At 39.8% G+C, this 27,887-nt stretch overlaps 1 long non-coding RNA gene across 2 annotated transcripts; it reads right to left on the bottom strand.

The window, feature by feature from the left end:
* Positions 1-5,995: 5,995 nt before the first annotated feature.
* Positions 5,996-27,806, bottom strand: LOC127489003 (uncharacterized). Of its 2 annotated transcripts, none has more exons than XR_011378101.1 (3): positions 27,547-27,806; positions 19,961-20,024; positions 5,996-12,019 (listed from the first exon to the last, which is right to left on the bottom strand). It is a non-coding gene; the product is annotated as an uncharacterized lncRNA (long non-coding RNA). The 2 variants fall into 2 exon arrangements; XR_011378100.1 differs by lacking the exon at positions 5,996-12,019 and adding an exon at positions 12,037-12,577 and having other exon boundaries at positions 27,547-27,805.
* Positions 27,807-27,887: the final 81 nt, after the last annotated feature.

Below are 27,887 nucleotides of genomic sequence, written 5' to 3' on the forward strand. Positions count from 1 at the left end.
GCAATACATAAAACATCAACTATTTATTAAATGGGGTACTACATAACAGTAAAACAAATACATAAATAAACATGAATTAATAAACCTTGCATATGTCTTACAAATAAGTTGATGAATGAAAACATCAAAATTAGGACTTCTTGAAAAAATGGTTGATTCTATGGCACAAGAGTTGAGGATACTTCTAAAAGTTTGTGGAAAGTGAAATTAAAAGATAATTTTGTTACAAAAAATTGGACATCCATGCACTTCTTTCATATTACACATTTTTAAAAAGTTATTTTTTTCATTTGAAAGACACAGTGAGAGAAAGAGAAAGAGAAAGAGATAGAAGAGAGAGAGAGAGAGGAGCTATCTACTGTTCACTCCCCAAATGACTGCAACAGCCTGGGCTGTGCCAGGGTAAATCCATGAGCCAGCAGTCCCATCTGTGTCTCTCACATGGGTGCAAGGAACTTAAGTACGTGAGCCCTCCACCACTGCTTCCAACACACATTAGCAGGAAGCTGGATCAGGACCACAGTAGCCAGGACTTGAACCAGCACACAGAAACAGATTGTGTGCATCCCAAGAGATGGTTAACCCACTGTGCCACCATACCTACCCTCATACAACACTTTTGCATGTGAACTTTGCAAAAATCCCTGTGTATATGAAATGACCCTGGAACACCTTTTAGTGCCAGAACGTTACGGAAGCACCACACAAAAAGAAAGACATCCATGACAGTGAAGTTATAACAAAGGGACACAGGAGCCAACCGAAAGATTGGCCCCAGTTCAAATATTAGGAGTAGCCCAATAGTTTTGGATTGTATCTAAAATATACAATCCGTATCCATGAATGTACACTGGCATAAGAAATCATTGAATATATACATAGAGAAAAAAAGAAAAACCTGAATTGCAGCAGAAGTACAAAATTTATACTACTAACTTATTCTCAAGGAGAGAGAACTAACCTCTACATTGTAGCTGTGTGTATTAGTCTGTTTCATGAGTTTAACTTCTTTGGAAGGAAAGGTTTATTTCAGCTTACAGTGTACAGGTGGCCCATTGCCCACCGTCTCTAGAGGCTATTCATGGCAGGTATGGAGGAGCAATCATATGGTAAGCTAGAAAGCAGAAGGAATAGCCAGGCAGAACTTGAATTCAAATAATCAATCATCCCTCAAGGACAACCCTCTGAGGGAATCCCCCACTCCCACGTCCTGAAGACCTCCTACCAGATCCAGCTCTCTGTTGCACAATTAGATCAACTCTCCATCAACTCTTACCATCAACTGTTACCACTAAGACCCCTAATCCACCAGCTGTTACCACTAAGACCACAGGGTTTAAACTTCTGCGAGAATTTTGGGGAGACAAATTCTCCTCAACCCTTCACGCTGCACGTAAGAACTTCCATCCAAAGAAGGGTAAGTATGGAATGGGAAAGGGGGGTGGGTACTCTCTCATGGAAAGAAGAATCAGATGTGTCACTCCCTCAGCCAGGTGGCTAGGGTGCAAATAATGTAGGAAACTGGGTGAGATTGTTCTGAAAACATTCTGCATTATTTTATCAATTTTCTGGTAAATATAAACCCATTCTGAATAATCAAATGCGTTTCTTTTAAAAAATGGAAAAAGAAGGCCAGCGCCACTGCTCAGTAGGCAATCCTCCGCCGGCACACCGGGTTCTAGTCCCGGTCGGGGCGCTGAATTCTGTCCTCTGAATTCAGGCGCTGAATTCAGGTGGCAGCGCACCTGCTGCATCTGCCATTCAGGTGGTGAACCAATGCAAAAGGAAGACCTTTCTCTCTGTCTCTCTCTCTGACTGTCCACTCTGCCTGTCCAAAAAAAAAAAAAAAAAAGGAAAAAGCAGAATAATTGAATATGGTTCTATTTTTAAAGAAAACACATGTATTATAACATGTAAAAACTACCAAAGTGGAGACATGTATATTACCTTAAACATTTTATATTTCATTATTTACATAATTTCCTCTGTCCTTCCTTGCATTATTTAATTCTTATAATTAAAATATAGGTCATGTTTGAAGAAAAAGGAAGCTCTGCCAGATATCCCATGAATAGGTAATATTGGCTAATTGTTGACCTGAACCACCACCAAATTACTGACCTGATTTACTGATACATGTTGTCCAATGATGGCCAGAGCATGCAAAGCAGGAACTGAGATGGAAGCAGAGAACAAAGAATGAGTAAGGACATTCCCTACAAGAACAGGGAGCTCATTTGGGGCAACTTACAGACTACCATATCAAGGCAGGTGGGCAATCTGATCAACAATACTGTAGAAAGGGCTGGGAGTTTGCTTCAGTGTTTAGAGTGCCACTTGGAAAACATATTACAAGTCAGAGTCTGTGTTCAAGTCCAAGCTCCACTTATGATTCAGATTCCTGCTGATTCACATCTAGGAGGCAACAGGTGATGACTCAGGGACTTGGTTACCTGACATCCATGTGGGAGACCTGGATTTAGTTCAGGATCCTGGATTTCACCTGACCAAAGCCCCGCCTGTTTTGGACATTTCAGGAGTGAACAAGGGGATGGAAGATTTTATGTGCATATGTATGTATATGAATATATGTACATGTGACTATATATGTACATGTATATATTCAAATAAACAAAAACATAAATAACATGAAAATAAACTTAAATATATAAATAAAACATTCAAATAAATAAACTTAAGTACATCAATAAAATTCTACACTTAAAGAAAAGGAAGCTATGGCGAGATTTTTTCCCCAAAAGGAAGTAGATGGAGCAAATGTCATGCATTCAAATTCCACAGGGAGCTGATGCTATACTCCCTCACATATGCTTTAGGAGCTAACCTCTTAGGCATTCTTGTGGGCTTTCTGACTTTATCAAAAAGAGTTATTACAGCACTAAAGCCTTATGACCTGGGAGCAGTGCCAGCTAGATCAGCAGGTGGTTCGTGTCCTTCTGAGTTAGGGAGAGAGGTCAAAGCCACGTGAGGAAGATGGTATCGCTATGGTTTGCTGTCACACATGAATGTGTTCTTTTTCTTTCACATCCACTGACATTGTGGCAAGGAATTTAAGTAGCCCTGTTTAATAGTCAGATTTATATGTAACAGTTATGACAGCGCTGCAAATTTTGACCCACTACAGCTTCATTGCTTTGTAGAATATTTACAAACCGAGCAACTGAGACGTTAGGTTTTGAGGTCTGCATTGTGGAATAGCAGGTTAAGCTGCCGCCTGCGACAACGGCATCCCATGTTGGGATGAAAGTTTGAGTCCCAGCTGCTGTACTTCAGATCCAGAACTCTGTTAATGCCCCTGAAAGCAGGAAATGATAACAAGGGTACTTTGACGCCTGCCACCCATGTAAGAGATCTGGATTGATTTCCAGGTTCCTAGCTTCAGCCTGATTCAGCAAAGGCTGTTGTAGCCATTTGGGGAGTAAACCAGCAGGTGGAAGATTCCCTCTTCCTCTCTCTCTCTCTCTTTCTCTTCTCTCTCCCCATCCCGACCCCCATCCCTCTGCCTTTCAAATAAAATAAATAAATCTTTTTTTAAAGACTTTCAGTTTGCAGATCCTTTTAAAGGGTAATTTTTGTCTATCTATAAAAACACTTCAAGCAGTTGAAATATTACCAGTATATGATCATTTGTAGACACTCTGTTACAGGTAATCTGACTAATTTTCTCCACCTTATCGCTATAGAGCTCAAGACTATACAACCTGAAGTGTGGAAGAAGTAAACATTTTCTTATATCCACCACTCAAACTCACTTTCTAACATAGACTGCAGAGAACAGCTCTGTGGTTAATGGGCCATCCATGTAGTTTTCTAAAAGCTTCTGAAAGCCTTTTGAAAAAAACAAGATAGGAGCAAGGTGCTTGTATTTTGTCAAGAAAAAAGGAATCTGAGAATCAAGAGAAGGAAGGGAATACAGACTGGAATTACAAAGACGGCTCTGCAGAATAGACAACCTGTCAATTATTTAAGACTGCTCTAAGTGGACCTGACAGGTCATTACTAATGACTTTCTCGTGGTTAAGTGCCCCTGGGGAATATGGATAAGCTGATGCAAGTCATTTGTCTAAAACATCTGGTTCAAGATCATTGTTATCTGACCCAACTGGAAAATACTATTAATTAAAAGCCAAAGGGATGAACACTTCTGTACATTACCAATGCAATATGATAGCAGGATATTCTAAATGTGGAATTCGCTTCACTGGTTCAATCTCATCATGTTTTGCTCTAGTCTTATTAAGAAATTAGCTTTGGGGCTGGTGCCATGGCTCACTTGATTAATCCTCCGCCCATGGTGCCAGCATCCCATGTGGGTGCCGGGTTCTAGTCCCAGTTGCTCCTCTTCCAGTCCAACTCTCTGCTATGGCCCAGGAGGGCAGTGGAGGATGGCCCAAGTGCTTGGGTCCCTGCATCCGCATGGGAGACCAGAAAGAGGCACCTGGCCCCTGGCCTCAGATCGGCACTGTGTTGGCCATGGTGGCCATTTGGGCAGTGAACCAACGGAAGGAAGACCTTTCTGTCTGTCTCTCTCTCTCACTGTCTATAACTCTGTCAAATAAATAAAAAAAATAGCTTTAAGAACATATTGGGTGAGGGGGAGTCAATTTTCTAAAGCAAAGTTTTGTGCATTTATAAAGCATCAGAGGAAAGTATATCTTTTGTCATGACAATGGTTCTTAACCTTTTGGTAAAAGGTGATAAATCTGTTCAAGAATGTGATAAAAGATATGGTAAATTTCCATGTTGACTATAACATACAAAGACATGCAGGCAGTGTTTTACAAACAATGTCTTTGTGGCCAGGTACTCCTGAAGATGAGCAAGGAATCTCAGATTAAGAGTGTATTATAGAGGACCTTGTTGTGGTATAGCGGGTTAAGCCACCATTTGCTATGCCAACCTCCCATATGGGCTCATGTTGGCATCTCAGCTGCTCCACCTCCGATCCGGCTTCTTGCTGATGCACCCAAGAAGGCAGTGAAAGATGACCCAAGTTCTTGTGCCCTTTCATCCAGGGGGGAGAGCTGGTCTGCAGCTCCAGCTCCTGGCTTCAGCCTGGCATAGCCTTGGCTGTTGCAGCCATTTGGGGAGTGAATCAATGGGTGGAAGTCTCTGTCTCTACCTCTCTGTAACTCTGCTTTTCAAATAAGCAAGTAATTATTTTTAAAAGTGTAAGATTTTTCTGAGTTGTTGAATTCTGGAATCTATTGTAGGCAATGAATGTTTCTATGATGGCATACAGGTATATAAATCTTAAGTAAAACAATTGTGAATATGAGCACAATGCTGCATATTATGTCAAACCTTCACATGAAACATTTAGACACAAAATAAATAAATTTAGCTTTTAAAAGGAAAGAAATGTTGGTTCCATGATAGAGAACAACAAGTTGTACTGAAGTTCTTAAGGGACATTGTTTTAATATTTTACCTTGAAAATTTTTAAAAAGATTTATTCATTTATTTGAAAGGCAGAGCTACAGAGAGGCTGAGGCTGAGGCAGAGAGAGAGAGAGAGAGAGAGGTCTTCCATCTGCTGGTTCACTCCCCAAATGGCTGCAATAGCTGGGGTGTTAAGCTGATCCTAAGTCACGAGCCAGGAGCCTCCTCTAGGTCTCCCACACTGGTGCTAGGGCCCAAGGATTTGGGCCATATTCCACTGATTTCCCAGGCCATAGCAGAGAGCTGGATCGGAAGTGGAGCAGCCAGGACTCAAACCAGCACCCATATGGGATGCTGGTGCTTCAGGTTGTGGCTTTACCCGCCACAGTCCCGGCCCCTTACTTTGAGATTTAATGTGAATGAGAGTAAAAGGTTTTCTAAATAACAAATATACAAAATATATATGAGGATATTTAAACAGTCAACCACATATTAGATGTATAGTCAATGTATATCAGATTTTAATATACTTATCTGTCAGAAACAAGATAATTACATTAATTTTGTTTAAGAGATTTTAAAACATCATAAGAAGCAAATTTACAAGTAGGAGACTGAACCAAAACAGAAATTAGATGTCAAAATCGATCTTTATAGCTATATATGCCTATACCTAAAAATATGAGTATGTCTGTCAGAATGAAAGATTTCAATCTAAGTATTGTTCAGTTCCAACAATATTAAAAGTATTTTATTCCTCACTTGACAATGTCCATGGGAAACTTGCAACTTGTCAGACACTGTACTAGGAAAGCATGATGCAGAATTAACCTAAGCAGGCAAGACTCCTTTCTTCATGGAACTTGTGTGGAGTTCCATGTTGGAGGAGGTGGTAGAGCTAAGCTTTGTGTCACCTAAGCTTAACCTATTTGTCTAAACTTTTCTTGAACCCTTTGCCTTAGCCATTGTTCACAATACCAAGCACACACAAGCCTTCTTTATATCTTGCCTTTTTAGTTTCTCCTATTTGGTGTTCTTGGGAAACATCTTTTCACGCTAACCTGACACCTACCCATAATCCTATGTACTTCTAGCTAACTTCAATTTTTCAGGTCTTTTTTATATTTTGTCCTCAAAATTACTTGAACTTTTATAGTCTATAAACTTTTTTTTTTTTTGACAGGCAGAGTGGACAGTGAGAAAGAGAGACAGAGAGAAAAGTCTTCCTTTTTGCCATTGGTTCACCCTCCAATGGCCGCCGCAGCTGGTGCGCTGTGGCTGGCACACCGTGCTGATCCAAAGGCAGGAGCCAGGTGCTTCTCCTGGTCTCCCATGGGGTGCAGGGCCCAAGCACTTGGGCCATCCTCCACTGCACTCCCGGGCCATAACAGAGAGCTGGCCTGGAAGAGGGGCAACCGGGAAAGAATCCGGCGCCCCCACCGGGACTAGAACCCAGTGTGCCGGCGCCGTTAGGCGGAGGATTAGCCTGTTGAGCCACGGGTGCCGGCCAGTCTGTAAACTTTAAATAGTCTTTATGTTTCAAATTATTTGCCCAAAGTCTGTTTTTCATTGAGTTCTTAATCCATAATGACATGGACCCAAAGGCCTAGAGAAATTCTAGGAACAGAGTGGTTATTTGATAAAGGCCTAAAGAATAAAAAAAGGAGACTCTGGATAAGTGAGTGATTATGTAACATATTATTGTGGGGTTGTAATTTGTAGGAGCTTTGAAAGCTTTGTGCAAAGGGTGAGACCTCTAACGGGAATTCAGAGATCTGTAGGAGATAGATGGCATTGCTGTCATGACTAGCAAAACTGAATGCAGTGCTGTATACTGGATGTCATAAAAAACACATTTGCTTGATGCTTCCACTCATCCATCCATCCCTCCATCTATCCATCTATAATTTACATTCATTAGAATATATTGAATGTCCAATAAATAAGAGTGCAATGTTCTTTCTTTTTTGTAACATTTTTCTAGGAAACAACACAGGGGCTGCCCAATAGCAGAGATTTGACAATTTATTTAACTGGATGAATGGTTACACTAAGTTAGAACGATAGAAGTGAATAAAAAGAATAAAGTCAAAGATCAGGGTAAAGAGGATTGCAATGCTGTGTTTTCTAAAATACAACTGTTTTGACCAAAATAACCCATGTTGAATATTTACACTGTATAAACAGGATGGCATTTTTAGAAGTCAGTCTGTTGTTCCCTTCACTAGATATCTTCACATGATAATGTAGTTCTTAGTTTAAATATGTTGAAAATACATACAAATAAGTAGCAACATAGACTCACACATTTGCAAACATTTAAAATCAAAACAGAAAAACAGTCATCATCTGTTCCTTTCTCATTATACCTTAATTTGGTATGCAAATTGCACGGCTTCTACCCATACCTAAATTTTACATGGCAATTTGCTAATCCAGTTTATGTAATGTGGTGCAGACACAGACATTTATAAATGAAAATATAATAAGATCTTATTATGATTCCTGATATTTTATTAGCAGTAATTGAGTGTGATAATTTTCCAAGATAAGCAACCATTTTGATATATATATATATACATATATACTATTTGACAGGTAGAGTCATAGACAGTGAAAGAGAGAGACAGAGAGAAAGGTCTTCCTTATGTTGGTTCACTCCCCAAATGGCTGCTATGGCCAGAGCTGCGCCGATCTGAAGCCAGGAGCCAGGTGCTTCCTCCTGGTCTCCCATGCAGGTGCAGGGACCAAGCACTTGGGCCATCCTCCACTGCCTTTTTGGGCCACAGCAGAGAGCTGGACTGGAAGAGGAGCAGCCGGGACAGGATCCAGTGCCCCAACCGGGACAAGAACCCGGGGAGCCGGCACCGCAGGCGGAGGATTAGTCAAGTGAGCCATGGCGCCAGCCCTTAAATCTCATTCTTGTGCTGTGTGCATTGACATTCATTAGGACTCAAGTATTTCACCCATTTAAAAACAACATTGCAACTTTTGTTTAATTTCCAATTGTTGTAGGTATACAATTTTGATCTATTTGAAATTGTAAAACTATCCTACTTGACAGATTAATATTTTTAGTATACAGTGTTTTTAATTTGGAGAGAAATACCATCTGGAGATACCATTTGGAGATAAATACCAGGCACCCACATGGGATGCTGGCGCCACAGGCGGAGGATTAACAAAGTGAGCCACAGCGCCGGCCCCTGTGTTTTTTGATATATAGTATATGGAAAGTCTCAGCTCCATCCACCAGGATGTAAGCTGAACAAAATCAAGATTAAGGTAACAGAACTGGTTCAAATCAGTTAAATCCAAAATGGTATCCAGATTATGCACTACCTTTCCTCCAGTCCCATTAGACCCTCACTGTGACGCATTAACAGAGTAAAAACCTCTCCCCCTCCTGCCATCACAGGTTACAATTACCATGACAACCTACAGAAATGACCACAAAAGGGGAGAAAAAGAGGTGGAGCCTTAGTTCTGGAAGTTGCCCCCCCCTTTCCAGAAATACAATGACTACTCAACCCAGATAATAACTTACCTTTCCGGACCCCATAAACTTCATTTGTAAAGAGATTGCCACACTAAGAAGAGAGCTACTGCCAGAGGTAACTTGCCCTACAAAGCTTCTTGCTTGACTAACGAGACAACTCTACTGCTCATTTCCTGCCTTCCTTTTCCCAAACTTGATTTTCCCACTCAGAGGACCCACACCTTTTCCTTTTCTTAGTCCAAGACTATCTAGAAACCTCAGTCATGTGGCCACCGCCTTGAAGGACATTCTTTGTGAACTCTTGTGTGTGCATATATACCTAAAACTCATTTTTCTTATTATCTGTCTCATATTACATGTGATTTGTAAGCCATAACCACTGAAGTAGAGGAAAACATTTTTAACCTTCTCTATATGAAATATAGTCAGAGTCTCAGTTCTTCCTGCTAAATTGATCACAAAGCATGTGAGTGTGCCACATGCCTCAACTTGGCCAAGGAAGTGGTAATAGTAAGGAACTGTCTCTATAAGTGGTTGGAGGAGTTGCTGTAGAACCCCCAGACTGGAGATGTCTGCCCCACATGCAGAAAGCCAAATCACTGGCATTGAGATGCTGGGAGAAAGGAGGTACTTATTGCAATGTTCAGAACTAGGAGCCAGGCTGCTGTAGCTCAAGTCGCAGGCTCCTTGTGGGGAGAAGGACAAAGCTTCTTATAGATTTAAGTTGGGTCTTGAGAATGGATGTTCAGCTCATACCTAAGTTTCTGGTTGGTCTGCAGTGTTTGGGCTTTAGCCATTCCGAGGACAACATGCAGATGGTAATTACTTCCTGCCACAGGCCTGGAATTTCCCTGAGAAGATACCCTTTGAGACCATACCAGCCATCAAGTTGGTAATTATTGGAGAAAAAAATGACCACATGAGACCAGTGATGGCTGTAGTACTCCCTCAATTCAGTAAGTTAAATTTAGTAAGAGGCCAACTTGCAATAAAAAAAGGTTAAAACAACAACAACAACACACATGCACACACAACACAGGACAAAGACACCTTACACTAAGGGAGAGAGGCTGAGAGGCAGGGGCCTGGTGGTATCCAACATTTGCATTCAAGGCCATGTATAGGGGTTCAGTTTCACTAACAGGTCAATGTAATGTTTGACGTAGCTTGACTGCCAGTGTGAGATAGTAATAGGAAATACATATATCTTGGTCTCTGGTTCCAGCCCTGAGCACAGATCACCTAACACCTTTGTAGTTTTCTCAGTGATAGGGGTGCTAGAAGAATCTTTGATCCCAATATTTTATTCTGGCCCAATCTCCTGAGTCACAATTCCTAATACCCTACTAGATGGGGGCACTAGGAAAATTACTTTGCTGTAATACTTGGCCTTTGACCCCAGTTCTTGACCCAAATTCCTTTGGAATTTACTGGACACCTTTTTTTTTTTTTTTTCCCTAATGAAACAACTCATAGTGGGCTCTTGACTAAGGTCTGGTCACCAGAATGAGATAACCATGATTATAAAAGTAGGTCATTCAGTTCTCCCTCTCCTATTCTCCAGAGAGGGAAGAGACACTGGAAATAAATAAAACCTCCATAAAGTTCTCCAAATTTAAGGGTTCAGAGAGCTTCCCAATTGTCAAACATATCCTTGTGCTGGGACAATGGTCATCTCAACTTCACAAAGACAGAAATTTCTGTGCTTAGGACTTTTCTAGACCTCACATTGTGTAGCTTATCTGGCTTTTTTATTCTTTCTTACCTTCCCTATCATTCAACTGCTACATGTAAACAAAGTGTTTCCCTGATCTCTGTGATTGATAGAAAATGAATTGAACTCAAGGGGAAGGAAGAAAGACCCCTGATGTAGCTGGTTGGTCAGAGTATAGCTGATGATCTATTACTTATGATTGGCATCTGAAATGGGGAGGGAGCGGTCTTGTGGAACTGAACCTTCAACCTTTGGGATCTGACTCTGTCTTGAGTGTTGGAATTAAGAGGAGTTATAGAGTGGAAGTATCACTATGTATTTCATATCACTATGAACTACATGAAATTTGTTCAACTTATATAAATTTAAAAAAGAGGAGTTATGATGTTCAGAATTTAAGAGGTTCATGTTCTTATCTCTGACATACGAAAGAACTCAAGGACAAGACATAGATAAAGCTTAGCAGAGGAATTAGATTTACTAGCAAAGTGAAAGTACACACTTAGGAGGGAGTAAACCCTTTCAGGAATGGACAAACATTTCCAGGAATTTGGTGACTGGACATTTTCTGGCCTTTATAAGAAGTCTTGGAATTTTCATGGCATCAGGAGCACAATGGGAGTGGGAGTGTCAGCCATGGTAATTTTATTATAATGGAATTATAATAGGCTATAAGTTGTCAGTGCGACACAGTAAATAGCCATGTTGATATTTTTGGCTGGTGCTATTTCTGGGCAGCAACTTTGCTATAATAGCAATTTCAAGTTGCCATTCATGGGATGAGTTTGAGCGGCAACCCTAGCAGGAATGGTATTTCCTCCACCTCTTTCTTGGATACATATCTGTCTCTATAGCTATAGCAATAGGACTCCCAGCAGGCATTTTCTAGAAAATTATTGGGAACTGGGGAAGTGCTTTTCCACATCAGATGTCGGAAGTGTTATTTTAAATGGTGAGTCAGATGGAAAAAACATTTTGTTTTTTCTTATATTTCAGAGCCAAAAAAGGCACCTTTTCAACAATAAGAATTTAGTCTGATGTTTAAACTGTGGCTTTAGGCATCTGCCTTATGGCTTCTTTTTGCTTCTGTATTTTATTCTGTAAAATGGATATATTAATACTGTCTTTGTAAAATTGTGACAAAAAAGTTAGATAATAATATATTCAATATGGTTAATACTGTTTCCAGTCAATGACAATCACTAATTGATATTTAGTTTATATTAGGACTATAATTAACTTTTATATTTTAGGCTTTATAGAGACCTTCCATAGATTTATATAAACCCCAACAAAATTAACTTATTTGTACAATGACTATTGCTTTCTTATCTCAAGGCTTGTTGTTAGAGAAGGAGCTATTCCATGACAAGTTGAATTTATGTGACCCCTCTGCTTCTGCTCCTAGAAAACAAGGAAGTTGAAGGAATCCCATTTTCTTCTATCCCACCTTGTAGTCCATGGAATAACTTGCAATAAAACCCTCCCTTTTCCTATAGGACATGGACAACATCCATGCATTCCCCATTCTTTCTTTATGAAAAGATCATAACACAGAAACCATGCAAATGCCTACTCTTTGGCTCATAAATGACTAATTGAATTGCTTTTTACTGCTTCAGAATATAATCCATGATGTTAAACGAGGTAAGGAAGACTGTAATCAAGAGGAGGCCATCACTATAGGTGTGGAGTCCTATGAGGTGTTGCAGTGGGAGAGAGAGGTGGAACCCAAGCCTATGCGTGTGACCATTTCTAGACAAATAGCAAGGCAAGGGCAGTAGTTGGAGAATTACTAAAAGGAACATCAGGGTCAATGGGGATTCTAGCTGAAGGCAGGCCAGGGAGATGGGACATCATTTGGAAGATGGTGGAGGATGATGAAACTGATCAGACAATGAGGATGATCCGATATTGTTGATGGGGAGTTCTGCTGAAACTGGTGTAACAGGAATCTTCTTCCTAAAAGCAGATAGTGCAGCGGTAGACAAGAAGACCAAAATCTGAGCCTCACTGAACAGTGGATTCAGAAGGAGCCTAGTGCAGGTTGGTCAAGGAAAGAATATGGATCAAAGGGAGCAAAATGCTTGTAGACAAAATTTGGTTGGCTTCCCTCCTTCCCCCAAGCCCTTGAACTCAGGTCAATCTCAATTGGAAACAGCAGATAACTTCCACTATGCCCCCGTTAAGGGCCGCTACCAGAAAATAAGCTGGCCACAAGGTAAAACACTCTTTGACCTACCATCCAATCAAGACACTTTTAAAACCTTTCTTCTCCATAAAACAAAGCCTCTCTCTGGCTAATTCTTGAGACTTTTGCAGGTCTGTAGTCACAGTGTTTTTCCTATTGCAATAATCTCTCCTGTATAGGGCCTCCACCATCTGCCTAGCAATGATATTTTAAAAGAAAATCTGTCCTTTCTAAGTATGAATTTTTTTTGGTTACCTGTTATAAGTGTGGGTGAAATCAGACATGACCCCCTAATATCTACACAAAAATGTGGCCCTTTAAAGTTTCCCAGAGTGCTATCTGGGATGCCACATATGCTACCGGAATTTGGGGTGCCATATGATTTCACCATGAGCTTATTAATAAATCCCCGATATTAATAAGCCCAAGAGTGTTCTTACCTAATATTTAGAGGAGAATTCTAAATACTGGCACAGATAAACGAGGCAGCATAGTACATTTTAAGCTTTTATTTAGTGAGGAAGGTTCATAAGAGAGTGAGAGCTTTATTTAAGAGAGAGGTGAATGGGGGTTCATACCGAGCACCAGGAACCAGCCACGTGGATGAGTATCTAGGCCAGGAAGCCTAGGGCGCATGGCCCAAAGGCCATGAGCCCTGGAGGCACAGGGCTACAGCAAGCCCGCCTCCTGCCAGACACTCTGTGCCCCAGGCTTTTAATCTACTTCCAAAGGGGAGTGGATAATTAACCTGATTGACTGGTTGGCACCCAGGTCTGGCCAGGTAGGGGCATGAGGTCACACAGGGGCGTGGCGAAGGCTTGGTCTTCCAGTTCACAAATCTAATCAATTTTAGCCTGTATGCCTGCCTACTTCAAGGGGAAGTAGGGCAATTTTCTATAAAATAAACTAGAAAATATACATACTTTATTTTGCTTCCTCTTATAAGAGAAAAATATGTTTTCATGGCGAAGACAGTATCCACCTTTAAGTTTTGAGTTTGAAAGAAGGAAAATGCAAGATGGCTTCTCCATACAGAGTCGTGGTATTGCTCAGAGGGCTTCTAATGTTCTTTGGTTCTTATCACCTGCTTTTAAAGCATATGTGACATGACTCTTGGCTCAGCCTTGGAGGCTGGTCTCACCCTTCCCTTCTACCAGTGTCATGGGCATAGGTATTTTAATCTGTATTCTAGGTTCTTGTCCCACAGAGATAAGAATCCAAAGCACAAGCATCCACATAGTGCCCAAGTGAGAGAGAGCAGGATTTATTTAAAATAGAGACACAGTGAACATACATTCACGCATGAGTGTGGGCCCCTCCACATGGAAAGATGACATCATGAGTGGGCCAGAGAGTTGACCACGAGAAGTAAGGGGGAAAAGAGGAGGCCTGAGAAGGATCCCCAAGCATGGCAAGTAGCAAAATAAGGCATCTCGCCTGTTATTAGTCTATTTTATGTGGTGGTGGGGAGTGGCTTATGAGAATTTCTGGGATCTATATAGTCCCTAAACACGGAGTTTAACTACCATGTGGCCAGGAAGGCATCTCTTCCTTGCTGGTCCCCAGTGAGACACAGGTGCATCATGGGAAGGTGGACATATTAGATTGAGAAATGAAGGGATAAAGTTACAGTGGAGGACTGGTAAAAATTCCTGTTGTCCGGCGCATAACAAATCTTCCCAGGCAGATGAATCAATTAAATTCACAGGCTTTTTTGGGATTCTGCTCCCGGGCGAGGTTCACCAGTCCCAGCAGAGCGGGGGTCCAGGGAAGTCGCGTGTCAAAAGTTGAGAGGGCTCCTTTTATAGATTCAGGGGTTAAAGGTTGAGGCGGGTCTGATCCTCCTTGGTTGCCCTTTAGGCACCGTGGGGACCTTGACAAGGACTTTTCTTCCCCGGAAGTGCGGGTAGGGACTTTCTATTCCCGGAAGTATTATAGGCCTTCCCTCCTTGGGGATCCCAAAGCTACCACCTAGTAGTACCTAACTCCCTGCCTAATTTCACAAGGACTAAGACAAGAAATACACAGGGTGTTACTTAAAGCAACTGTCAATGAGTCTGCTGTTTAGGACAAACATTAAGAGTGTTAATTGTCACTGTGCACTAACTCCCCATGCAGGACCTCTGTCCTCAATGAGTTGTTATTATGGAAGTTAACTGTAAAACTAATTCTCAGTTTTTTGTGTGTGTGTATGTGTGCAAATTTTTGAAATGTTTGCTTAGTATAGAGTTGGTCTTCTGTGTGCAAAGTTCATTGAAAATGAATCTATGGAGAATGGGACTGGGAAGGGGAGAGGGAGGAGGAGGAGGAGTGGGAGTGTGGGTGGGAAGAATAACTATATTCCTAATCTTGTACTTATAAAATTTGTATTCCTTAAAAAATAAATTAATCAATTAAAAAAGAAGTACATAGGGACATTCCAGAAAAAAATCTGCCCAATAGGTAGTTACTGCAGATGTTTCCTGAAAATGTGAGGTATTATAGAGGATTCTAGTGTGGAGAAGCAGTTTAATAAAAAAATAGATATCAATTTTTAGAAGATTCTCTCTCCCATCTTGTTCCTCCTCTACATCCGTTTCATTTCTTTGAAGTGCACACTTCTGCTATGCAGAACAATTCAAGAGTTTCTTATCCCTACCACAGACTCAACTCTGGGAATCCCATACCTATGCAACTCATTAATGGTCCTGCTAATCTGAGATCTATTTACAGTAGAGTTAGTTCCTGTGGGGAGCAACTCGGACTAGACTAAGTTACTGGAATTAAGACTTATTCTATGCATCTGCTCTCCCACAATATGGTGCTGGGAGAGGAGCAAACAGCTTCTACCCAGCTGCCTTTCACCAACTTGACAAGCTGCAGGAGCTGCTCCTGATTGGAGGAGAGCAGCGTACTCGGCGTGTGGGTAGCAGAGTTGGGATTGGTGGAAGAGGACTATAAAGGAGGAGAGAGACAACATGCACCAGGAACATCTATCTGAAGGAACACCTGTGCAGCCCTGGAGCGAGCCGGCCGGCGGTGTGCTGCTCCCCCGCGGAAGTGGGGAAAGTGGCTAGGGGGAACCGCCCTTCCACGGAGGTGGAAGGGACGGCAGCCAACCTGGGAAGAACCAGCAGCAAACCCGGGGAGGGCCGAGCAGACAAAAGAACAGCGCAGGGTCCTGTGTCATTCCTCCACGAAGACGGGGAGCGACAGTTCCAACCTTTAGCAACAAAAAACACTGGAAAAATGCTTTGAAAGTACAGACTCCCAAACACATTAAGCAGTAAAGAGGCAGAATCGTTAAATAAGCTAGGGGCCATTGGCCTGAGGCTATCTTCATATTTTCAAGTTTCTATATGACAAGCTGCACCCTCTTTTTAGCACAGAAACTCAAACCTAACTTGGGAGAATGTTATTGTAGCAGAGCGCAGAGGCTCAGTCAATCATAAGCACCACCGTTCAGTCAATGACAGACTGATAGAACGATGCCAAGTAAGGCACTTGCTCTTTGAGAGAGAAAGCAAACTATTTATGCATTTTACCTCTACCTTCACACTACAAAAACTCACTGCTTTGTTGCCTCGGAGCCACTTCTGGATTTGAATGCTGCTAAATTTATGAATCTTTTCATGCATGTATAAACTCAGCTCAATCTATTTTGTCTACAGTTTTTCCTTCAGTGGTTTTTGGAATCAGAATTGATATCCAAAGGAGACTTTCCTCTTCCCCAACAATGAGTAACCAAGAAGCCCATTGTACTCAATGCTGAAACCAAGCCCTTATGGCCTGGGGGACTAGGCTGCCTCCGGCCTTCTCACCAGGAGTACCTCCTCCTGGGGTTGGCTGCCCTCATTCCTACCTGTACACTCACAATCCCACTTTAAATAAATCCTGCTCTCATTTTTGCACATTATTTATGCCTCTGCTTTGAATTCTTATCTCACATGGGACAAGGAGTTGGAATAAAAACAGGAGACACTTTCCTAAAATACTTACCCAGTGCCTTGAATTCAGGTGCTAAATACTACCAGATCCTACTCTACCATGGTCTCAGTCTCCTTCCTTCAAGTATTCCTTGCCCTGCTTTCATTAAAATTAACTCTGAGTTGAGGGTGTGGTGCAACCAGCCCTCCAGGATCCCTAATCCCCTGTGGATAGCATCTTGATGCTGGGCCTTGTCTTGAGGAGTTTCTTTCCCAGGAACTCCAGGCCTGTAGCAAAAAGTAGCCACCACCTCCACATTGCCCCCAGACTGACTGAAGGGCGCTTTGCCATTATCAAAATTCCCAGGGAATCAAAGCAAGGTCATGAGCACAACCTTAATTCCAGTCGCAAGCTCTCTCCTTCTCTCTACTACTCTCAGCCTGCTAACCTTTTAACTCACTTACCTTCCCACCTCATGATGAAAAGAAAGCAATACAGATGCCTTCTAAAATTAGGCCCTCAGAACAACTAACGCTGCTTCGTTAGCCTTCTTTAGGCCTTGGTCATTATTGAGTTCACCACAACAGTGAACATTTTCCCTTGCAAGGGAAAGCTTCCTCTGCTACCCCAGAAATTTTCTGAGGCATTTAGTACTTTCATTGGAAGGCAGGATCTGGGACTTCCTGATCTTTGAAGCCAGATTAGACTCCAATATATGCCTGTCTGCCCTAAGAAATATTTGCAGCTACTTATTTTAAGAAGCTTTTGAAAGACCAAATTTACATCTATAAAAGAAATTTCCATTTGTAAGGCTGCTTGCCCCTCTGCACCAGGAAAGCAGGACAAAATTACTACAAATATTCCTAAGGAGCTGATGGGCTAAAATCTGTAGGACATGCCTTGCCTTTGTTTAAGGTGTTTTCCCTGTCTGTAAGCTGGACTTTTACCTGCACATTTATTTCTTTATTTTGGAAAGTAATGGTTTTTAAGTCTGGAATCTAAGTTCTATGTATTTGAGATGTGAATTTTCTATGGTCTCCCACCTAAGGCCATCAATTTGAAAATGCAAATTTGAGGGAGATGACTCATCACAAGAGAGGAAGAGAACTATTTGGAAAGGAGCAAGCAATAATCTCAGTATTTTTCAGAAATCTTAGTGTTAGTCATCTTGTTCCTGAAAACCAAAATAATGGGGACAAAGTCTGAGGGTAAAGAAAAGACATATGAGGGTTAGCAGACCCTCCAGTCTCCAGATCTACCACCGTCCTGAATAAGGGTGCTCTGGGATGTTTAGGAGGCCACAGGGAAGCAGAATTCAGGAATAAGGGAATAAAGGACAGACGCAGCAGCCTGTTGGCCGCTGGCCAGGTGATAAGGGGCTAGTTGGAGCTGCAGTGCATATCCAGTCCAGTTACAAGGTCAGCTCAGGTCCAAGTTCTTCAGTGGTCAGCAATGCCATACTCTTCAGGGATTTTGATAATGGCAAAGTGGGCTTCAGGGCTTTCTGTCTTGCACCCAGAATTCTCCTATAGAACATTGTTCAAGACAATGCTGTCCACAAGTGTCATGAGTCCAGCGATTAGAACCCTGTAGAGCCATCTCCACCACTCTCTCGATTCAGTGAGTTAAGCTAAGAGAGACTGGCTGGGAGACTGGGGCCTGAGGTTTTTCATTCAAGGCACTGTTTGGGAGCTTGCTTTTAACCTAGAAAGGTTATTTTTTTTCTTTTGTCCAGAAACACAGTTCAGATCTAACTATTCTTCTAGAAACTAGCAGGTTTTGTATTATTATACATGGCCCCTGATTAACAATTTAAAATGGAAGTGATATGATCTTTGTCTCTGTGTGTACGTCTATAGATGTCTGTGTATGTTTCTGTATGTCTATATCGGCATGTATGTTATTTATAGCTTGCCTACCATCTGTGTGGGTTCCAGGTCCTTGGATTTAAGGAACTGTGGGTCCAAAATATTTTTTTTAAAAAGATGCATATCTACTGACCATACATACATATATTTTTCCTTTGTAATTATTTCCTAAATAACACAGTGTAACAAGTATAAGTGTACTTCAAACATAGAATTACAAACAATAGAATTAAAAGCGATAATAGACTTCTCCATTCAGCTCTGTTTTCTCAGGTAGCTACTGAAAGCATGTCAGTGAGAGCAGGTACACTCAACTGGTCTTCCCATTCATGTTCAGACGATTACTGTTGTAAGAACTCTCCATTCAACTCTGAGAAAGAGAACATTCATTGCTCATTATAGGTCTGTAGGAGAAGTGGCAGATCACAGTGAAGCCCAAAGCAACCTCTCCATTTAGAAAGAGATTTGTAAATTTTTGGAGTTAGGCTAATTGGGGGCAAACTGGACAAAGCAGTGACAGAACATGACAGGTACAGAGGAAAGGGATTGGGGGTGTTCTTTGAATAGGTATTGGCAAGTGACAATTATGGGCTATTAGTATGTTAGACAGCCCCTGAAGCTTACCATGAAGCATGGAGAGAGGGGGTCCTCTGTTGTCTCTAGTTTCAACAGTATTAGATTTCAACAGTATTGTGTGAGAACAAGCTGTCCCTAAATTGCCTGTTAAGTATTCAAAAGAAACATCTAGTGAGCATTATCTGAGAAGTGGTGGAACACTTTTATTTATTTATTTTGTTAACTATCAGGTCAGTTTGACACAGGGGACATGCACAAAGGTATGTTTTGTCTTAGCCACCTGCAGCAAACTGGATGACTCCTTTGCTCTGTTTTTCTACCTCATCATGCATCCCTAAAAATGTCCTCCTTAAAGACAACGAGCACCCTTCTTGTCAGCAGCCTCTTTTCAGAGACAAAACCCTCGTGTCTCTGACAGTGCTTGTAGACAATCATATCCTAAAGGAAGTAATCTCTAACCATTGAGAAATTTTCCCCTGGTAACCCAAAGCTACTTTTCAAGCCAAACCAAAGTATGCACATTGTGTATTGAAATTTGGATGGGAATTTGACCTCTTTGGAATACTTCCAAAGACTCATTGTAAGTTGTTGGGCTTGGGTTTCCCACGAATAGGTCACTCACGTTCTACCCTGAATAAACCTCATATTAAACTTTTTTTCAGATCCTGTTTGTTTCCATCGACACTGTCCTGATTGATTCTGAGTCCCTCTAATCAGAACTTGATTTGCCAGCATTTTTACATACAAGCCCCTTCCGACCTAATCCATAAAATCTTTCCCCAGGCCCCTTATCAGACTCCTTACCTGATCTCCTTGTAATAGCTTTCTCTCTGCAAAATAACCTGGATTTGGTGATTGGTCTTCCAGCCTACAAATACAAATACACCAAAAGACAAAAGACAAAAAATACACCAAATGCCTTTGGTAACACAATGGCACTGCTGGCAGAACAGGAAGTCCTTCCTAAATGTTTGCCAGTGGTACACCAGCCCCAGTCAGAGAGCTGGACACAGCCTGTGAATAAAGCAGCTGCCAAGCATGTAGCTCAGTGATTCTCCAAGGCTTTCACCTCTGGTACAGTGGTATTTCTCTCTCTGTCTCTGTCTCTGTCCATCCCTCCTTCCCTCCCTCCTTCCCTCCCTCCCTACCTCCCTCTCTTTTGTTTGCAGTAGAAAAATGTCTCCAGGTGAGTAATCTCGAAAGGCCACTTTATCTCCCTCCTTGACTTTGTATGTCCCTATGTGAGTCCTGTTTAACCCTCCCTGGGTTCTGTTGGGGTAAATCCCCAATCTCACTATTTGAGGCAGGACTGGGTTTCACGGTGGTGAGAACACTTGCTGAGTCCTTCCAGGACCCTGGTTTTATTGTACTCCAACCTTTGGTGCCTGTTCTTTGTTTAGCATCTGCTACGATTTGTGCTGTATTAAGTTGTGTACTTTTTATGGAATCATAAAAAGAAAATTCTAAGAGCGCTTAACTGACTTCATAGCCCCTCCTCTCTCATCATGGCCCCAGCTGCACGGCCTTAGGTAGCTCCTCTGTTTCACTGTCTGCTACGTGGCAGGGTGGAGCCAATGGTGGAAGCCTGGACTAGTTTTCCATTAATGGATGATGTAGAACAACAAAGTTAGGTAAGTTTTGATGTGTACATGTGTGTGTTATATGTGTTACATTAGTTACATATAATATTTACATGATAAAATACCATAAAGAATTGTATTTTGAATTGACTTACAGATCAATGAGTGCTCACATAAATTAAAATTGCTGAATTAGTCCAAATGCCTTTTGGTTCATGTGACTTAAGTAAATCTTTGACAAATAAATTTGTAAATTTGTTGGTAAAAAGAAAGTGAAGGGTTTTTTTTTTTTTTTATGATCATTAACATCCATTTGTGTCTGGGATTGATGACCTAGCAAAATGATGCTTATCAAAGCTGTTAGATATTTAAAATCATAAAAGCATAATTTTAATCTAAACACAAATGATGGGGACAAAAGAGCAATGTGGTTGGTGTTCACTGTTTCCTGGGAATCAAGTACAACAATTCAGCTTTGGGGATTTTCTTTTGACAGGGACAGATCCTGGGTTTTGGTCACTAGACAACATTGCTCCTGGCTTAGCCAGCTCAGATAAATTCCTTTATGTCACAGCTCAAATCATTGTCTCCCTGTTTCCATTGGCATGTGTGCTAAACAAGAACTCTTGGGTTTTCTGCCTCATTATAAACACACGATGGATGCTGGTGTAGGTGGCATTGTTCCACCTCTGGGTGGCACTGCCAAAGTTAATTGGTTAAAATTAGAGCCCTCCATTTAGTTGGCTTCAAAGAAAAATATGCATATATAAACTAACTATCCTTTAAACTGTTAAAGTGATGGAAACTGAACTAAAATATTTCAAGTTTACATGATCTGTGATAATCTTCAGTTAATAAAAACTAGTGAAATTCTGTTTAATCAGAACAGGTCTATATTCAGAGTTTTGGACATCAAATATGCACACACACAATTTTTAATTTATATCTGGGTTGATTAGTTATGTAGGTTTATGCCATCTTTTTTTGAGGTTTAAAAATACAGAACTATACATTCTACCTAAGAATAAATGTTGTTAGAAGAAATACACTTATTCATGTATGTCAAGCACATTTTAAAACTAAATCAAACAAAAGGATTCATATACAGGGTTGTATAATAATTGGAAAATATATGTTGTGAAAAATCTATGAATATTTTTCCAATTTTTTGCACCAAAATAAATTTATCTTTTAATTATTTTTTTTACAAAATCTAATTACTTAACATACAAATAAGGTAAAAATGGCTAAAAGATAAATAAATTGATCATTAGCCTTTTTTGGTGTGTTAATACGTATACTTTAAAAAAAGTACAAAAGTGAAAAATGAGCTACATAATTTTCTGTAGCCTTTGAAGGTCTCTCTTTTGATTATCACTTTGGTTACATGAATAGTGTTATTTAAAAGTGATTTGTGATGCCATTTTAATCAAGTGTTTTGAACTTTTAATATTGATAAACTTCCCCAAATCGAGACATAAGTTAAATCTTTTGACCTCAAACTGGTATAGGGAGCTTGCAGATGGATCCCTGATTTATAAAAATAGAGGCAGAAGGAGATTAAAATAATTCAGCATATTTGATATGTTAAAGTGCATGGAAACCATTGTCAAATAACATGTAATACTGAAACTTCTTTAATTCACATTGTATGGATACATTGTTAATGTACTTTATATATTACATGAAATTCCTAGAAATCTGATGGTTCTAATATAACCCATCAGTCATAATTATAGTTGTTATCTTAAATATTGTCTGTCACAGAAATAATGAAATTTCTTTGTCAATTGCCTTATAATGATCTCTCGTCAAACCTTTAATTATGGCCATTTTAAGTCTTATCATCCATAGACAGTTAATTATTTTACTCTGATACTTGCATGAAAGCTATTGCAAGCAATTATAACCGAAAGTGTTTCATCTTATGAAAGACTCAAGGAAAGAATTCTCATAAGTATAGGTTTCTGATAACTTTAAGATCAAACCATGGCACTAAGGATTCCAAAACTCTAATGACTAAACTGACTGACTTATGAAACCATTATCAAGTAAAACATGAACTAACTGAATACCCAGAAAATTCTTTGGTAAATTTCATGTTTAGTAAAGCTGGTACTGAAATGTGATGATAGGCAATCACAAATGAAATCCATACATGGTACCCTTTTGCATCACTATCATTCAATATAATTCTGGAAGTTTTAGTCAGATCCATTAGTCAGAAAAATAATCAAAGGCATACAAATTAGAAAAAAGATGACAAAAATATTCCTATTTTCAGATAACATAATTCTTTATTTGAGGAATCAAAAACTCCACTATTAGAATTCATAAACAAAATTTGATAAAATTTTAGGATACAAAATCAACTTACAAAAATCAGTAACATTCTTATACACTTACAGTGCTCTGGTGGACAAAGAAGTTCCAAGTTCAGTCTCATTCACAGTCATTACAAAGCAATTAAATACCTCGGGATCAATTTAGCAAAGGATGTGAAAGCTCTCCACAACTGAAATTACAAAATGTTAATGAAACTTATAAAAGAGACACAACAAAATAGAAACATTTTCCATGATCATGGATTGTAAGAATCAGCTTTATCAAAATGTCCATACTACCCAAAGCAATTTGCATATTCAATGTGGTTACAATCAAAACACAAAGGAAATTCTTCAAATATCTAGAAAAAAATACTAATGTTCATATGGAAACAGAAAACACCCTGGAAAACAAAAGCAATTCTAAAAAATTTAAACAAAGCCAAAGGCATCACAATACCAAATTTTAAAGCATACTATAGGGCTGTTATAATCAAAACAGCCTGGTACTGGCACAAATTAGACATTTAAACCAATGCAACAGAGTAGAAACCCCAGAAAATAACCTACCACAACCAACTAATCTTTAATAAATGAGCTAAAATCATTCTCTGGAGAAAGGACAGTCTCTTCAACAAGTGTTACGAAATGATGAACTTCCACACACAAAAGTGTGAAACAAGACCCATACTTTATAGCCTATACAAGAATCAATTCACAATGGATCAAGGATCTAAACCTAAGACCTAAAACCACTAAATTACTGGAGGGAAGCATAGGAAAAATGCTCTAAGACACTGGTGTAGGCAAAGACTTCTTGGATAAAACACCAGAAACGGAGGCAATAAAAGTAACAATAGATAACTGGGATTACATCAAGCTAAGCAGATTCTGCACAGGAAAGGAAACAAGCAACAAAGTGAAGAAGTAACAGATAGAAAGACAATGTTCACAAACATCCAATAAAGGGTTAACATCCAAACTATACAAGAATCTCAAGGAACTCAACAACAACAAAAAACAATCAAGTCAATAAATGGGAAAAAGATATGAACAGTCATTTTTCAAAGGAGGAAATCCAAAGGGCCAACAGACACATGAAAAAATGCTCAGGATCACTAGCCATCAGGGAAATGCAAATATAAACCACACCTCACCTTAGTAAGAAGGGCTGTCATCGAAAAAAATTAATAACAATTGCTGGCAAGGATGTAGTGAACAAGGTACCCTAATGCACTGCTAGTGGAAAATAGCAGCACAATTATTATGTAAGAATAGTATGGTGATCCCTTCTAAAACTGAAAAAAAACCACCAGATCTACCATATGACCCAGCCAACACACTCTTGGAAATATATCCAAAGAAAATGGAAGCAGCATATTGAAGAGTGACCTGAAATCCCATGTTTATTGCAGCTCCATTCACAATAGCTAGGATATGGAATCAACTTAGATGTCCAGCTAATTGGGTAAAGAAAATGTGGTATATATACATGATGGAATGCTACTCAGCTGTAAAAGAATGAAATCCTGACATTTAAAGTGAAATGGATGCAACTGGACACCATTATTCTAAGTGAAATAAGTCTTACCCTAAAAGAAAAATACCACATGCATTCTTGTTTTTAATAGTGAATTTAGAGAGTATAAATACTATGTGGATGTCATATAATTTGAAATATAGTTATAAATTGTGTTTCACTGAATCATACCACATACATGATGATACACTTTCACATGTTCAAAAAAATAGAAATGTGGAGAATAGTTAGAATTCTTGAGGTATCATTAACCCTTTCTTAGTTTGAGTGCTGGATATGAGTGTGATCAGATGGCAAAAACCTCATTCATTTGTACACTCACGTGCATTTCTTGGGATGTATATTGTACTTTGATAAAATGCTTAAAAATTAAAGGGCTTACTTTCCATAATTCATCACGGAACAAAGTGATACAAATAACTGGTTTAGTGACACTTGTAAAATTGATAAAAATGGTTATAATTAATGTATTGTTTGTCAAACATATAATTCTAGCAAGATAATTGGAACTGCAGATGGTATATTTTTGCTACATGATCTATGATTTGAGCATTTACAGATGGGTTTCATTCAATTTTCATCTTCAATGGGTTTTAACACAGTCTTTTAATAGTTTGTAGGTTCTCCAGCAGGAAAACTTGTGCTAGGACAATGGTTACCAAATTAATAACAAAGGTATTTCATTTATGGGACATTGCTGGAGAAATCTTCACTGATAGGCAAGCTATTTTATGGACAAGTTATAAAGCAGTTAGGTAAGGTGTTACAAACATAATGACATTATCATTATCCCGGTTACTCTCACTCTTCTGTAAAGGTCAAATGGACAAATGGCATTTAAAAATTGAAAAAGTTAATTGAATTGATTGTATTGGTTTGGCCAAAGGTACTCCTATAGGCCCTGATGGCAATTAGATCCACTCCCATTGGGAAATATAGATTTACTCCTTATGAAACAGTTACTGGAAGGCTTATGGACTAAGAACATATTATCATGTTATACAGTTCTTGGCTTCAGCCTGTCCCAGCCCTCGCCATTGCAGCTATTTGGGGAGTGAACCAAGATGATTTCTCTCTCGTTCTCTCTCTCTTTTATTCTCTCTCTTTTTCAAGTAAATAAAACAATTCTTTTTAAAACCATCATTTAATTTGATTTTCCATGAACTTTTTAAGCATTCATATTTTTCAGTCTTATAAATTCTGATAAAAAGTTTCTTACCAACCCTACCTCATTAAAACTTCAATACTTGGGAACTTGATCACATACATATCAAGAAAGCAGATCCGGACTCTTGAAAATGTACACTGTTGAAGTCATAAGGTGCAGCTGACCAGGTAAATCTTTCCCAGAAGTAGATGGAATCATGGATGTGTACAACGTTCCAAAGATCAACAACCAAGTCTTCCCTTCTCTGCCATCATAAAAAACTTATCATTGTTCTTTGTTTCTTGCTGTCACAATCCTGTCACTTACTTTCTTACACTCACTGAAAGTCATATCCCTACCTTTTAAGCTGATAACAAAACTCTAACCAAATCCTATCTGGATGATGCTTGTGGAAAGTTTATTATGCTTCCCAGTATCATGAACCCAAAACCTGGAGGCTATCTATGTGGGGTCAAGTAATTGCTTGTATAATATAACTGGGTTAATTCTGCATGGTCCCTTTTCACAAAATGTGGTTATACACCCTTACAGCCTGCCACAGAAAAGTCAATTTCTTCCCAGACCTTGTTTCAAGAAGTGTGCTGAGAAATAGGCTGACAGATTTAACTGATCTAAGCTCAAATGCTATTATGTAGCCCTCTTTTGCATTCCCTGAGGATCCATATTGGATCTGAGGAGAGTTTGCCTGCTTTGTTCTGCCTCCCCACTAGTTTGGATCTTATTTTCTAGCTTGATTCCCTCCTGCCTTCTGAATCGCTTCTCCTATTGGTCTATACAATACTTGCTATAAATAGAAGCCAAAATGACCATCAGTAGAAATTAGCATTAACCCTGAAACAGATAAAAATAAGCTAATGTCAGCTGGAGAAAAACTCCAAATGAAGGCTCACTCTTGGTGGTAATGAGGTGCCAACTGTGTGGAATTTGAAACTAATGCATAAATTGAGAGAAAGTCAGACTTTTTGACTAACTGGAATTCCTAGGGTTTTGTATAGGTAGAAGTCACCCTCCAGAAGGTGTATGACAGCATATGTGTTCAACAAAAGTAGTTACTGAATATTATCAGGCATCTTTAGATTTCCTAGGGACTTGCATATGGCACTGAACAAATCTAAATGCACGTATCTTTCCACTTATTATGCTATTGTTTAAAGTTTAATTCAAAAGGTGGTAATACCACTTTTTCTTTAGGCATTGCCAACAAATGCATTGAAGAAATTCTTTTTGGAAAGGAGTACACAATGTATTTGTGATACTGGATGACAGTTTGAAGGCATTCTAAGTGGTGGCTAACTTGCCCCCAAGTTTTCTAAGCTTAAGGCTTCCTCAAGTAGGTGTCTAGGTCACTATGCTTGTGTTTCCAAGCTGATGACAAACACGGTTGCCTCTTTGGCTGGGCATTTGGTGCAGCTGTTAAGATGCTTCTTGGGTTCTCTGCATTCTATGTCACAGTGACTGGGCTGCAATCCCAGCTCTGTTTCTGACCCCAACTTCTCCCTATGCAGACCCCGGAAGGAAGTAGGTGATGGCTCAAGTGGTTGAGTCCCGGCCACTGGATAGAGTTCCAGAATTAGCCCTGGCTGTTGTGGAAATCTGGGGAGTAAACCACCAGATGGAAGATTTCTCTGTGTGTGTCTTTCTCTCTGCCTTTCAAACAAACAATTTAAGAAAAGATTCCTAGGCAAATCAGATCATTCTACAGTGGATAATAATCCTTAATCACCACAAATTCCTAAAGCTTGTGACCAACCAGACTCAAATACTGTTGAACTACTTACATAGCCGGAGATTTGATTTTTTTCAATTTGATCAGTTGAGCTCCGTTGCGTTCTTGTGAAGCATTGCACTGTAATCTCCTGGAATCACCTTCCTGCTAATCATCACAGTCATCTCTCTGGTCAACTCTGTCCCCTCAAGAGTCTTAAAGATTTGTGTGCCACCATCCAGTGTACATTAGTCTCACTTTGACTAGAATGGAAAAAACAGGAGTCATGCAACTGACCTAACCTCAGGACTTGTGACCAAATGAGTCCATTATGATGATGACAGGGAGTGTTACCAAGCTCCAAGCTTCTGAACACTGCCATTGGACAGAGTGCCCAGTGCTTTGACATTCTAC

Source organism: Oryctolagus cuniculus, chromosome 8 (genome assembly GCF_964237555.1).
Source record: "Oryctolagus cuniculus chromosome 8, mOryCun1.1, whole genome shotgun sequence".
NCBI classification, from domain to species: Eukaryota; Metazoa; Chordata; class Mammalia; order Lagomorpha; family Leporidae; genus Oryctolagus; species Oryctolagus cuniculus.